This window comes from Corvus kubaryi, unplaced genomic scaffold, assembly GCF_017639235.1.
Source record: "Corvus kubaryi isolate FWS band 111438036 unplaced genomic scaffold, C.kubaryi_AGA036_p1.0 37148, whole genome shotgun sequence".
Lineage (NCBI taxonomy): Eukaryota > Metazoa > Chordata > Aves > Passeriformes > Corvidae > Corvus > Corvus kubaryi.
In genome coordinates, this window is record NW_024581038.1 from 939,336 (window position 1) to 949,172 (window position 9,837).

Sequence of the window (9,837 nt, forward strand, 5' to 3'; positions counted from 1 at the left end):
TGCTCCAGAGGGAGGGTGAGGTGAACCAGCCCCCTCCCCTACACTGCACCTCCATCCACATGAAAACATGGGGTGTTTCTCTCAAACCAGGGAGGACTCAGTCACTCCCATCAGGTCAGAACCGAGACTGTGTTATAAGAGCTCTGCCAAAACCAAGGGATGGTAGGTGAGGGTTGCAAGCTGCTGCAAAGAAACCAAGCTCATGATTTGCCATAGCTCTCTGCTTTTATGGTACTTGTACCACTGCAGGTGAGGCAGGAGAACTTCATTCTGGTTATTCTGTGGTGAGTGTGAGCAGCCAGGCAGTGGTAATGTCACTCTGCATTCACAGAAAAATTGACTGACTGAATTAGGCTTTTTCAGTGTGGACATGGAAAAATGGGAGCATATTTTAATGTCAGAGAAGGACAAAATGTTTTTATGTGCAGTTGCTACCTGCAGAGAAAGGTACTGATGATTAGGGCACTAAGTGACCCAAGAGCAGCAGCAATGTCACAGTGTGGTGGGATGGGGCGATGCCTTGGTCAGCGGCCAAGTACTTTAGCAAGTTAAAAACTGATTAATAGCATACAACTTTTCTTCCAAAGGCAATGTACCTGATCTCCAGTGCAGGACAATCTACTGGGAGACAATAGCTAGAAGCCGTATACTGTAGGCAGATGAAAAAACGATAGTGAATCAAAATCGGGGGAAAACTGCCTTTCCATCCAGAGTTATTAATTGAAGGAACTCATTTTAATCTAAGAGATTCTAAGCAAATATACAGTTATCAAAGGTGAAGCCACTGCCTGAGCATTCTCACACCATTCAAGGAGTCTCACTGAAGTATCTGCTAGTATAAACAAAGAACCTCAGACTTGTCTAAAACCAGGAGCATTCTCACTTTGTTCAGTGACTTTTGAATAGTATGACAGTGGTATTTTCTGCATGTGTGTAGCTTCCTTCTTCAAAGCATCAAGAGAAAATGACATATATGACTGCAAAGCTCCTGAATGATCTTGAAAACTACTAGCAGAAGGCAGACAGGCTGAGAAAAGTTGTGGATTTATTAATTTTTTGTAAAGAAGGCATTTATTTGTGAAATGGTAACATATAGTGAAGCTTCATTTCTTTGTCCTCAGATGCTGCTAATGATATGGTGAAAGGTTCACATTGCTTTTGTTGAGGGCTGTTAATGAGTCAAAGAGACAAAAAGATCCAGTTCAAGGTTGGAAGCAGAGATGTTCCTTTGGGAGGCCACACCGGGGAGTAGGCGTAGGCCTGTGTCCTGCTGAAACTGCTTCTCTGTTAAACCATTCAAATTGCATCCTCCAGGATAAAATGGGCTGCTTGCAGAAGATCTCCAAAGCTGATGGACAGAGGAGGGCTGCTGGTTACTGGTTTACAGCAGCCTGCCCCAAAGTCACCAGGTCAGGGGATATGTCTCATGGTATTGGGCGATTGAGGATGGAGACAGCAGGGGAAGCCAACACTGCTTTTAGGTCACAGAGAAAAGGGGTGGCAGGGCTGTGACCTGAAAGCCAGGCTAAGGCAGCAGTGGGCTTCTGAGCAGGGAGAATTGCTATACCAGTACTGTCAAAGGCTTTCTGCACAGCACATTCTGGTGATTCCGAGTTTGTAATGGTTCTGGCTATCTGCCCAAAAATGTTCTTATGAAACTTGGATAGAAGCTGGTTTTTGGGACAAATGGGTGCATTGGCCTGCTTCAGACTGCTTTGCAGAGTCAGAATATCATGACAACAGATGATACACTCTCAGCAATTCAGCACACAGTTTTGTCCCCTGCTGTGTGGTCCTAGCATTTTTTTCACAGGAATGCATGCTGTGATACTGATGTCACAGTCCAGGAAATGAAACATATTAATGATTATAGTGGCACATGTGAAAATGAGTAGCACAAACCTCCTGTTGCTTGCAGAAGAATAAGCAGGGAGCTTGGTTTTTGGCTTACTCAGGTGAATGAACAGTGTTGTTGAAGTGGGAGAGTAATAGATGCAGGTGGTAGAATAGTTTAACAGCACTAAATTATTCAGGAATGTTGATTCTGTTCCAGCAGCTTGTTAGCTAAAGATGTTTGGGAAAATTAGCATTCCCTCAAAAAATCTGCCAACATAGATTTACCTGAGAAGAGCTCTTTGAAAAGAAGGGTTTTTAAAAAAATTTTTGGACACTTGGAAGGTGTTTCCTGGTGGACTGATTCTTTCCACAAAATAGGACAAAAGGGGAGGCGGAACTGACTCTTATGGGAGTTGGTTTTTTATGTACTTTATTGATGCACCCTGGTGTTTCACTGAATGTTGCTAAGGCAAAATTCCTGTGCTTAAAATGAATTTTATTATTTTAAAAAGTATAGAATTATACTCTATTATGGATTGATGGATGCATGTATTAATTGATTGTAAAAATAAACTGATGAATAAACTGAAGAAGTAGAATCAATCCAGTGATACAGATTGGAGAGACCCCTGGAGTTCTCTGGTCCCTTTTGCGGTCCAAAAGTCCCTTTTGGAGCAGGGCCATCTGATTCATGTTGCTTTGGGCTGCTGAGTTCAAATACCTGCAAGGCTGGAAACTTTACAAGTTCTCTGGGCTCCTGTGCTGGTGTTTGACCACTTTCATGGTGACCAGAGGTCTCTTTTTCCCCATCTGGGGTGAGTCTGGCTCTTCCTTCTCCACACATTTCCTGGAGGTAGTTTCAAAAATTCACCATCACCCAAATGATTATACAATTTTACAGGTCTTCTACATTTTTCTTTCTTCCAGATTTGCACTGAACACCTTTGCTAGGGTGCCTGTGGATTTGCATCTTTTCTCAAAAAGGGGAAAAATAACAATTTTCTGATAACTAGTCCAAAGATCATCTTGTGAAACCAATGGTAAAAAAATGAAAGTCTTAATCTTTAGGTGATTTTTTTCCCCAGGTGATTTGCCAAATCATGTTAGCTAAAGCATGGCCAAAATATCTCACTATGTCTGAGAAAAGACAATGGAGTAGCATTTGCCAGCTGCTGTGTAAGGACACTGACTTTTGTGCAGCTTAAAGAAAAAATGGAATATCAGCTATCTGGGGAAAAAAGGAATATCTGATGGGTTAGGCAGTAGATAGGTTATGAACGAGCTCTCATTTCAGGGTGGTTTTTTTCTAATCCTGGTTGACTCCCTGGAGATATTATTTTCTCAGTAGCAACTCTTCTCTGCCATGATTATTGCTTTAGTGTTGCCCCTAGTTTTGGTTTAATTCATGGCAATTTATTGTTTAACTATCTTAAAACTGGAGTGACCGTTCATCACAGCTGGGACATAGAGCAGCTTTCCTGGACATGTTAAACTTCTTTTCTTCAGTTTCCACTGGCAAACAGGGATATCTATTTTAAAAATTTCTTTAAAAATCTATCACTACAAAAGCTGGGGAAGGCAATGCTGCAACTCATGATTTTGCTGAAAGCAGGTGCCTCACAATATATAAAAGAGAAAAAAAAGGCTCTGTCACATTGGCAGTGACACCAAAAACACTGCTGCATGGCCAGAGCTGAGAAGTACCAGGTGTCTTCAAATCAATACCCAGAGGCCCCACCTTCCTTCTGTTTGGTTCCCTGATTTTAAAAAACTCTTCCTCCTTTCTTTGAGGAATCCAGTCCATGTCTTCTTTGCACTCCATCCCTTTTGAAAACGAGTTCTCACAAACTCTGAAAAACAACTTCTAACTGAAATTAAAGCATTGGAAGATGGCGGTTTTGGGTTATATATCAGGAGGAAATTATTGACCATGAGGGTGATGAGATGCTGGCACAAGTTTCCCAGAGAAGCTGTGAATGCTTCATCCCTGAAAGTGTTCAGGGCTCTGAGCAGCCTGTCCTAGTGGAAGGTATCCCTGCCCACAGCAGGGAGCTGGAACTAGATGGTCTTTTAAGATCCCTTCCAACCCAAACCATTCTGTGACTCTATGATTCCAAATATCTTCTGAAGTCAGGGCTTTCATCCCCCAAAATAACATTCTCTAGTGGAAATCATTTGTTGACAGTCAAGCAAATCCTCATCAAACAATTTCAAACACACTTTCTTTTTCTTAGGAAGGACTGATGTTATCATCAAGGTCTGGTAATTGCTATTAGCACATGAATGCCACAGCTTGAGTGTGACATACACATATTATATCATTTTAAAATTTCACAGCTCTAAACACACTTGTGTGTTTTGGGTTTATTCATTCCCTGAGCTACGTGATGTGTGTCGCCTCTAGCTTTCTCCTCTCTGTAGTTTTACTGGTTATTAGATTTTTTTGCATCATAAATTTAACACTTATTTTTTCTAAACTGTGAGCAGTGTGTCTTAATATATGGACTTTTAACTGTTCTGACAGAATTTCAGGTATCTGATAGCTAGTGAGTGGGAATAAAATGAATTTGTTAAACCTGAGAGAGTCAGCGAGAAAAACCCACCTAGATGCTAAAAGAAATGAGTGTTGTCTTTCTGTGAAACATTATTTTGTTTTGTTGGTAGAACTGATGAATAAACTGTCAAAACTCTTTCGTGCCTTACCATGTGGTTCCCAGAATAAGTAATTCTTTTAGAGGACAAATTATTCATTCACATTTCTGGCATTTCAGAAGTCTAGCTCTGTTTTCTGGATGCAGTGAAAACCTCCAAAATACCTTTGTCTGGGTGAGCCTTGCTGATTTTTAGCAGACAGCTTGAAAACAGCAGATTGCAATTTTTTATTTTGTGATCATATGCAAAGTATCTCTTGATGTCTCCCTTATGTCCCTGTTGTTCACAGGGGTTTTCAGATCCCCTGAATAGCTCAGGACAGATATTTCTTTATCTCAGGAGTGCATGCCAGGGAGAAGAGGAGCAGAATGTCACTTTACCCTGACAGCTTGTGCAGGCACAAAGGCTGTCAGGGAGGAAAGGAGATTGTTGCTCTGCTGAGACTTGAAATGGCTGTAGCCCAACTTTGTGGAAGTGACCCACAGCCAGGTATCTATTCCCTATCCAAATGCAAGTGCAAACAAGGTGGCTTCAAGTTTTTTTCTCAAGGCCCTCCATAAGGACCTCTGCTGTTTCAGCAATGGAAAGCACTTACCGTGGCACAGACAGACAGAAAGAGGGGAAACTGCCATCCTGAAGATGCCTGTGACAGTGAATGGAATGCAAAACTGGCAGATGTCCAGTGCTGTGCAGATATCATAGAATCATAGTTTAATTTGGGGTTGGGAGGTACCTCTAACATGCTTGCTGTGAGCATTGACATCATCAACCAGACAGCATCATCAGCTTGCTCAGAGTCCCATCCAATCTGACTGGGAATGTTTCCAAGGATGGGGTCAAGGATATCCTACCATGATTTATCCCACTAATGTCCACCTCAGTGCTAGCTTTTAGAAAACAGAGACTGACCCATGAGGTGCAATCATCCTTTCACCAGCTATTGCAGGTAAGGTCTTGAACAGCTGTGCAGAAGAAAAAGAACTTCTTTCCTTATAGCTAATCATGCCATTAATGTCATCACCACTCTGACTAATCATCTCCAAAACTAGCAAAAGTTACCCCACTTTAGTCTGGGAAGGGGAGAATATTTGGAAGTAATATAAAATAGTGAAGTTTAAAGCAATACATGTCATCCTAGTGTTCTTGAACTGTCCATGCTACCATGTGCAGAACAACCTGCCTTCCAGAGGACAGTTCCTTTAAAATATAAGCTTTTCTGGATTTGTAGTATCTAAAGCAGGTGGACTGGATATATCCTGGGTGTCATCCCCCTTGCCTCCTGCTGTTTCTGCATGGATACATGTCATCTGTCTCTGTTTCTGTGTACGGATGTATTGCACTGCAGCTTTAAGTGACAGGTTCATCCTCTCCCGATAATTCTTAACAGACTGGTTCTAAAAATACTTTCTCATCTTAGAGTAAGTAAAATCCAATTAAGTAAGTGATAAGAAGAAAAACAATTTTTTACCACCCTGCCAGAACGAATTAATTTTTGTTGGAGCGTGTGTGTCAGAGCAATAAGCAAACATTTGTCACTGGCCCATCAGTTGCATACAAACTGCTTGGCACAGTGGTAGCCAGCATAAGCAACAAAGAAGGTTGCTTGGGCAAAACTTTGCCTGACCTCCACAGGTACTTATGTAACGTTCCCTGCGACCCATTCTCCTGCACCATTCAAAAGGGAAGGATTCCTCCAGTTCCTTCCGCTTGGCAAAGCCTTCTGTCTCAATATACCACCAGATAGAAAACAATTTTTGTTTTTGAGGATGAGTTGTCAGTGGTATAAATGCACTGTGCCAGACTCATAAGGAATGTTTGTCAGAAAACAGCATCTCCAGTCACTTTTCATCCATTGCAGAGTTACTCATGATGTTTAGAGAAATGAGGGGATGTTTTAGCTTCTTTACATCTTTTGTGTAAACCTCTCTCTGAGGGCAAACATCTCAGGAGTCACTAGTGCCTTTTGGGAGGCTGATGGGCCAGCTGGTGTACCAGGACTGTAACTCACATTGCACAGGTCCAGGGTGGTCACAGGGCTGGACATGGCAACAAGGTGGGTGAGCCAAAACCATGGGTTCAATTTCAGCCAAATCTGAAATTTAATAATGGAAAGTATCACAGTGTCATTCCGTTACTTGCCCTGGTGCAAATTCAGCAACAGCATGAGTAGCTGCCAGGTCTGATTCCTCAGTCAGTTTGCCAATTTTCCAATTCCCAGCACATGCAGGACATGCTGGGTGAATTTTCATAGAAAATTTTTTTTGTTTCTTTGCTTATCAACCTGTTTGGTTCTTCTGGGGTTTTTTTGTTTGTTGGGTTTTTTTTCCCTTTTCTGCTCAAAATGGCATTAGGAGTGGTATTTAAATGAGTAGCATGAGAGTCAAATTGTGAGTGAAGAACAGGCATCGAAGAGTGACAAGAAAAACGTGTTAAGCTATAAGCAGTACCTGGCAATTTTCACCAGGAGAAGTACAGCATGTGAATGCATTATTCATCTCCAGCCACAAAGGATGCAGAGAGCATATCAGTAATTTACAGCTTGCAAGGAGACGGCACAGCCGGCTTCTGTTTTGACACATCAGGCTGCCAAATTTAACAAATTGGCAGTAAGGTGTTTTTTATCTAAGATTTTTACACTAAATTAATTAGCAATTACATTACACTGTTCTTGCACTCTGCTGAACTTGTAAGAAGTGAGAGGTGCCCTGGATGATTTCATGCCGGAGGAGCCTGTGCATTCTCTGGGAGTAACATAATCATCCTGCTACCACGAGTCATGTTTGGGACTACATCTACCAGTTAACTGTAACTGTGTAAAACCTGTTTTGACTAGCTGCATCCTTTGGGAAAAACACAAGGTTTGAAGGTTCAAATCTCTTGCCTTTGCCTAATAGACTTCCTCAGAGAATGTTCACTTCTCTCTTTCGAAGAAAATTTTCTGCCACCTTGCCCTTCTTGAATAGGACTAAGCACATTTCTAAAAACCTTCCAAACATATTTGTAGACCACACATAAAACAGTTTTCTCATATTCAAAAACCTAAAGTTCTTGCACTGTGTTGTTTTACAGGTGGCACAAACACATCTAAAATGTAAATTTCTATGTATAACAATATCATAAATAGCTGTCAAAAGAATTAGGTATTTGGATTGCACAAAAACATGGAGACAGCAAAGTAGGAAATCTTAATGACTTACAAAGTATAGATCCACACATTTAAAAATCTGTTGGGTTTTGCCAAACTAGTGACCAAGCTGCTATGCTGTCTGCTGGAATTAGTCTGATTGCACTCCATATCCTTATTTGATGCCTCTCTCAATTCTCATAAGGAAGCACAGATTCCTCTTCTGTAATTAAGGACAGAATTGTGTCCTGGAGCTGATGCTGCAGTAGAGGTCTGAATGATCACAAGATAAGCTAAAGAAATGGTAATACTGATGGTAATGCAGCATTACATATGGCAATACTGACACTGGAAGGTGTTTATGGGCTTTTCTTTGCATATTTTATCAGATGCTCCAGCTAAATACTGAATTAATTCTTCAAAGATATATATTATACTGCTCATATGACTAATTATCAATCTACAGTCTGTTGCATGAAGATTTTTTCTCCTATATTAACTTATGACAGAAATATTTTAAGTCTAGCACCAAAAGAGGCTACTTGGGGCTATTTCATGCTGGTAAAGGAAGGAAAACAGTTACCCAGCCATAAATATAGCTGTGTCTGTACGAATGCGGACCTTTTCTTGAGTAAACTGTGTTTATAGCACAAGCTGTGATTTAGCTTACAAGAGTGGTAGTAAAAGAGTGCTTCCTTACAGGCAGCTGGGAAGGTGAGGCGCAGCATTCTTGATGGTTAGTAAATACTTGAACTTCCTTTGCCCAAATCTGCTTCACAGCAGTATGAGACAGAACAGGAAATGCACTTCAGGGTAATTACAATACTTTCTGAGTGATTAAAGTGATTCTGCTTTTGACCTTTGGCCTTTCATGTTGTCACACTCTTCACAGTGTGCTAATAATCTCGCAAAAATTCATGGCTTGTCATGTCTCATTGCTTGAGCAAGGTATGCCATGTCATGTATTGAAATTATAATTATGCTGTTCTGTGCTGTGAAATTGTAAAACCTGAAAGCTTGACCCCCAGATTAGTGATCTCAAAGGAGCCCCAAGAAAGAATTTCCTCTGGACAGATGACTTTCTTTTCTCCAAATGACAACAAAACTGCCTGGTTCCAGTTCCGTGCACACTCATATATCCCTCCCTCAGGTCTTCCAAAAGGAATTTTTATACTGCAGTGGGTTTCTTTTGTTTTGTCTGTGCTTTTTTTTTGTTTGTTGGGGTTTTTTGTTAATTAAGAAAGTGAAGTAAAGTGTGGAATAACTGCATAAAGCAATCACAGGCTACATATCTTTTAAAAATCTTACCTGGTTTTCCCTAAAAACATTGCTCCTTCAGTGCTCTTCTCTCCTGTTGACAGAGGTGGGTTCAAGCACAGAGGTCCAGAAGTCTTTAGAAAAGGCCAGATGCTGAAAATATGTTGAAGACAGAGAAGTAGCAGGGAAAACATGGCCTGAAAAATGCAGACAGGAATTCCCACTGACCTCCTGCAGGTGCCAATTCATGAGAAAGCCTTACTGGACATCCCAGCAAAGATCATTATAAGATGGAACAAATCATGAGCTTTTCTGGGCTGGTTCACTTGGGTTTCATTCCTTGGGATCTGGCTGGTGTCATGACAATGTATGACTGTGATTCTGAATTTTCTGGATGTTCTTGAGCATGGCCAGAACCTAAGTACCTTCACAGCTGCTCACTCACCCATGGATTGGGGAGAAATTTGAAGGAAGGAAAAGCACTCATGCATTGAGTGAGAAGTGGAGCAAAAGCTGTATGCACCAGGAAAGCAAAGAATGGATTTATTCACTACTTCCCATTGGCAGGCAGAAGTTCAGCAACTTGCTGGACAGTAGATGTGATGGCTGCTTGACAAGTGGAGGACAAAGGCCATAAGCATGAATTTTGTTGCTTCCTCCTCTTTTCCTTGAGATTTTATTGCAGATTACAACCTTCTACAGCCCAGAGTATTGCTGTGGTCAATGCACATCACTGTCCCAGCTATGTCCCCTGCCAACTTCTTGCCCAAGGGAGGATAAGGTAGCAACCCGAGGAGCAGAGAAAGCTCTGACCTTGTGCAAGCCCCATTTGGCAGCAGTCAAAACAGTCTGCTGTCAAGGACTTTATGGACCTTATGGACTGCTGTGAAGAAAATTACCTCTGTCCCAGCCAGACCCAGTACAATCTCCAGCTTCTCTTCTGCGTCATTTGCATCATGTTCAGGTCT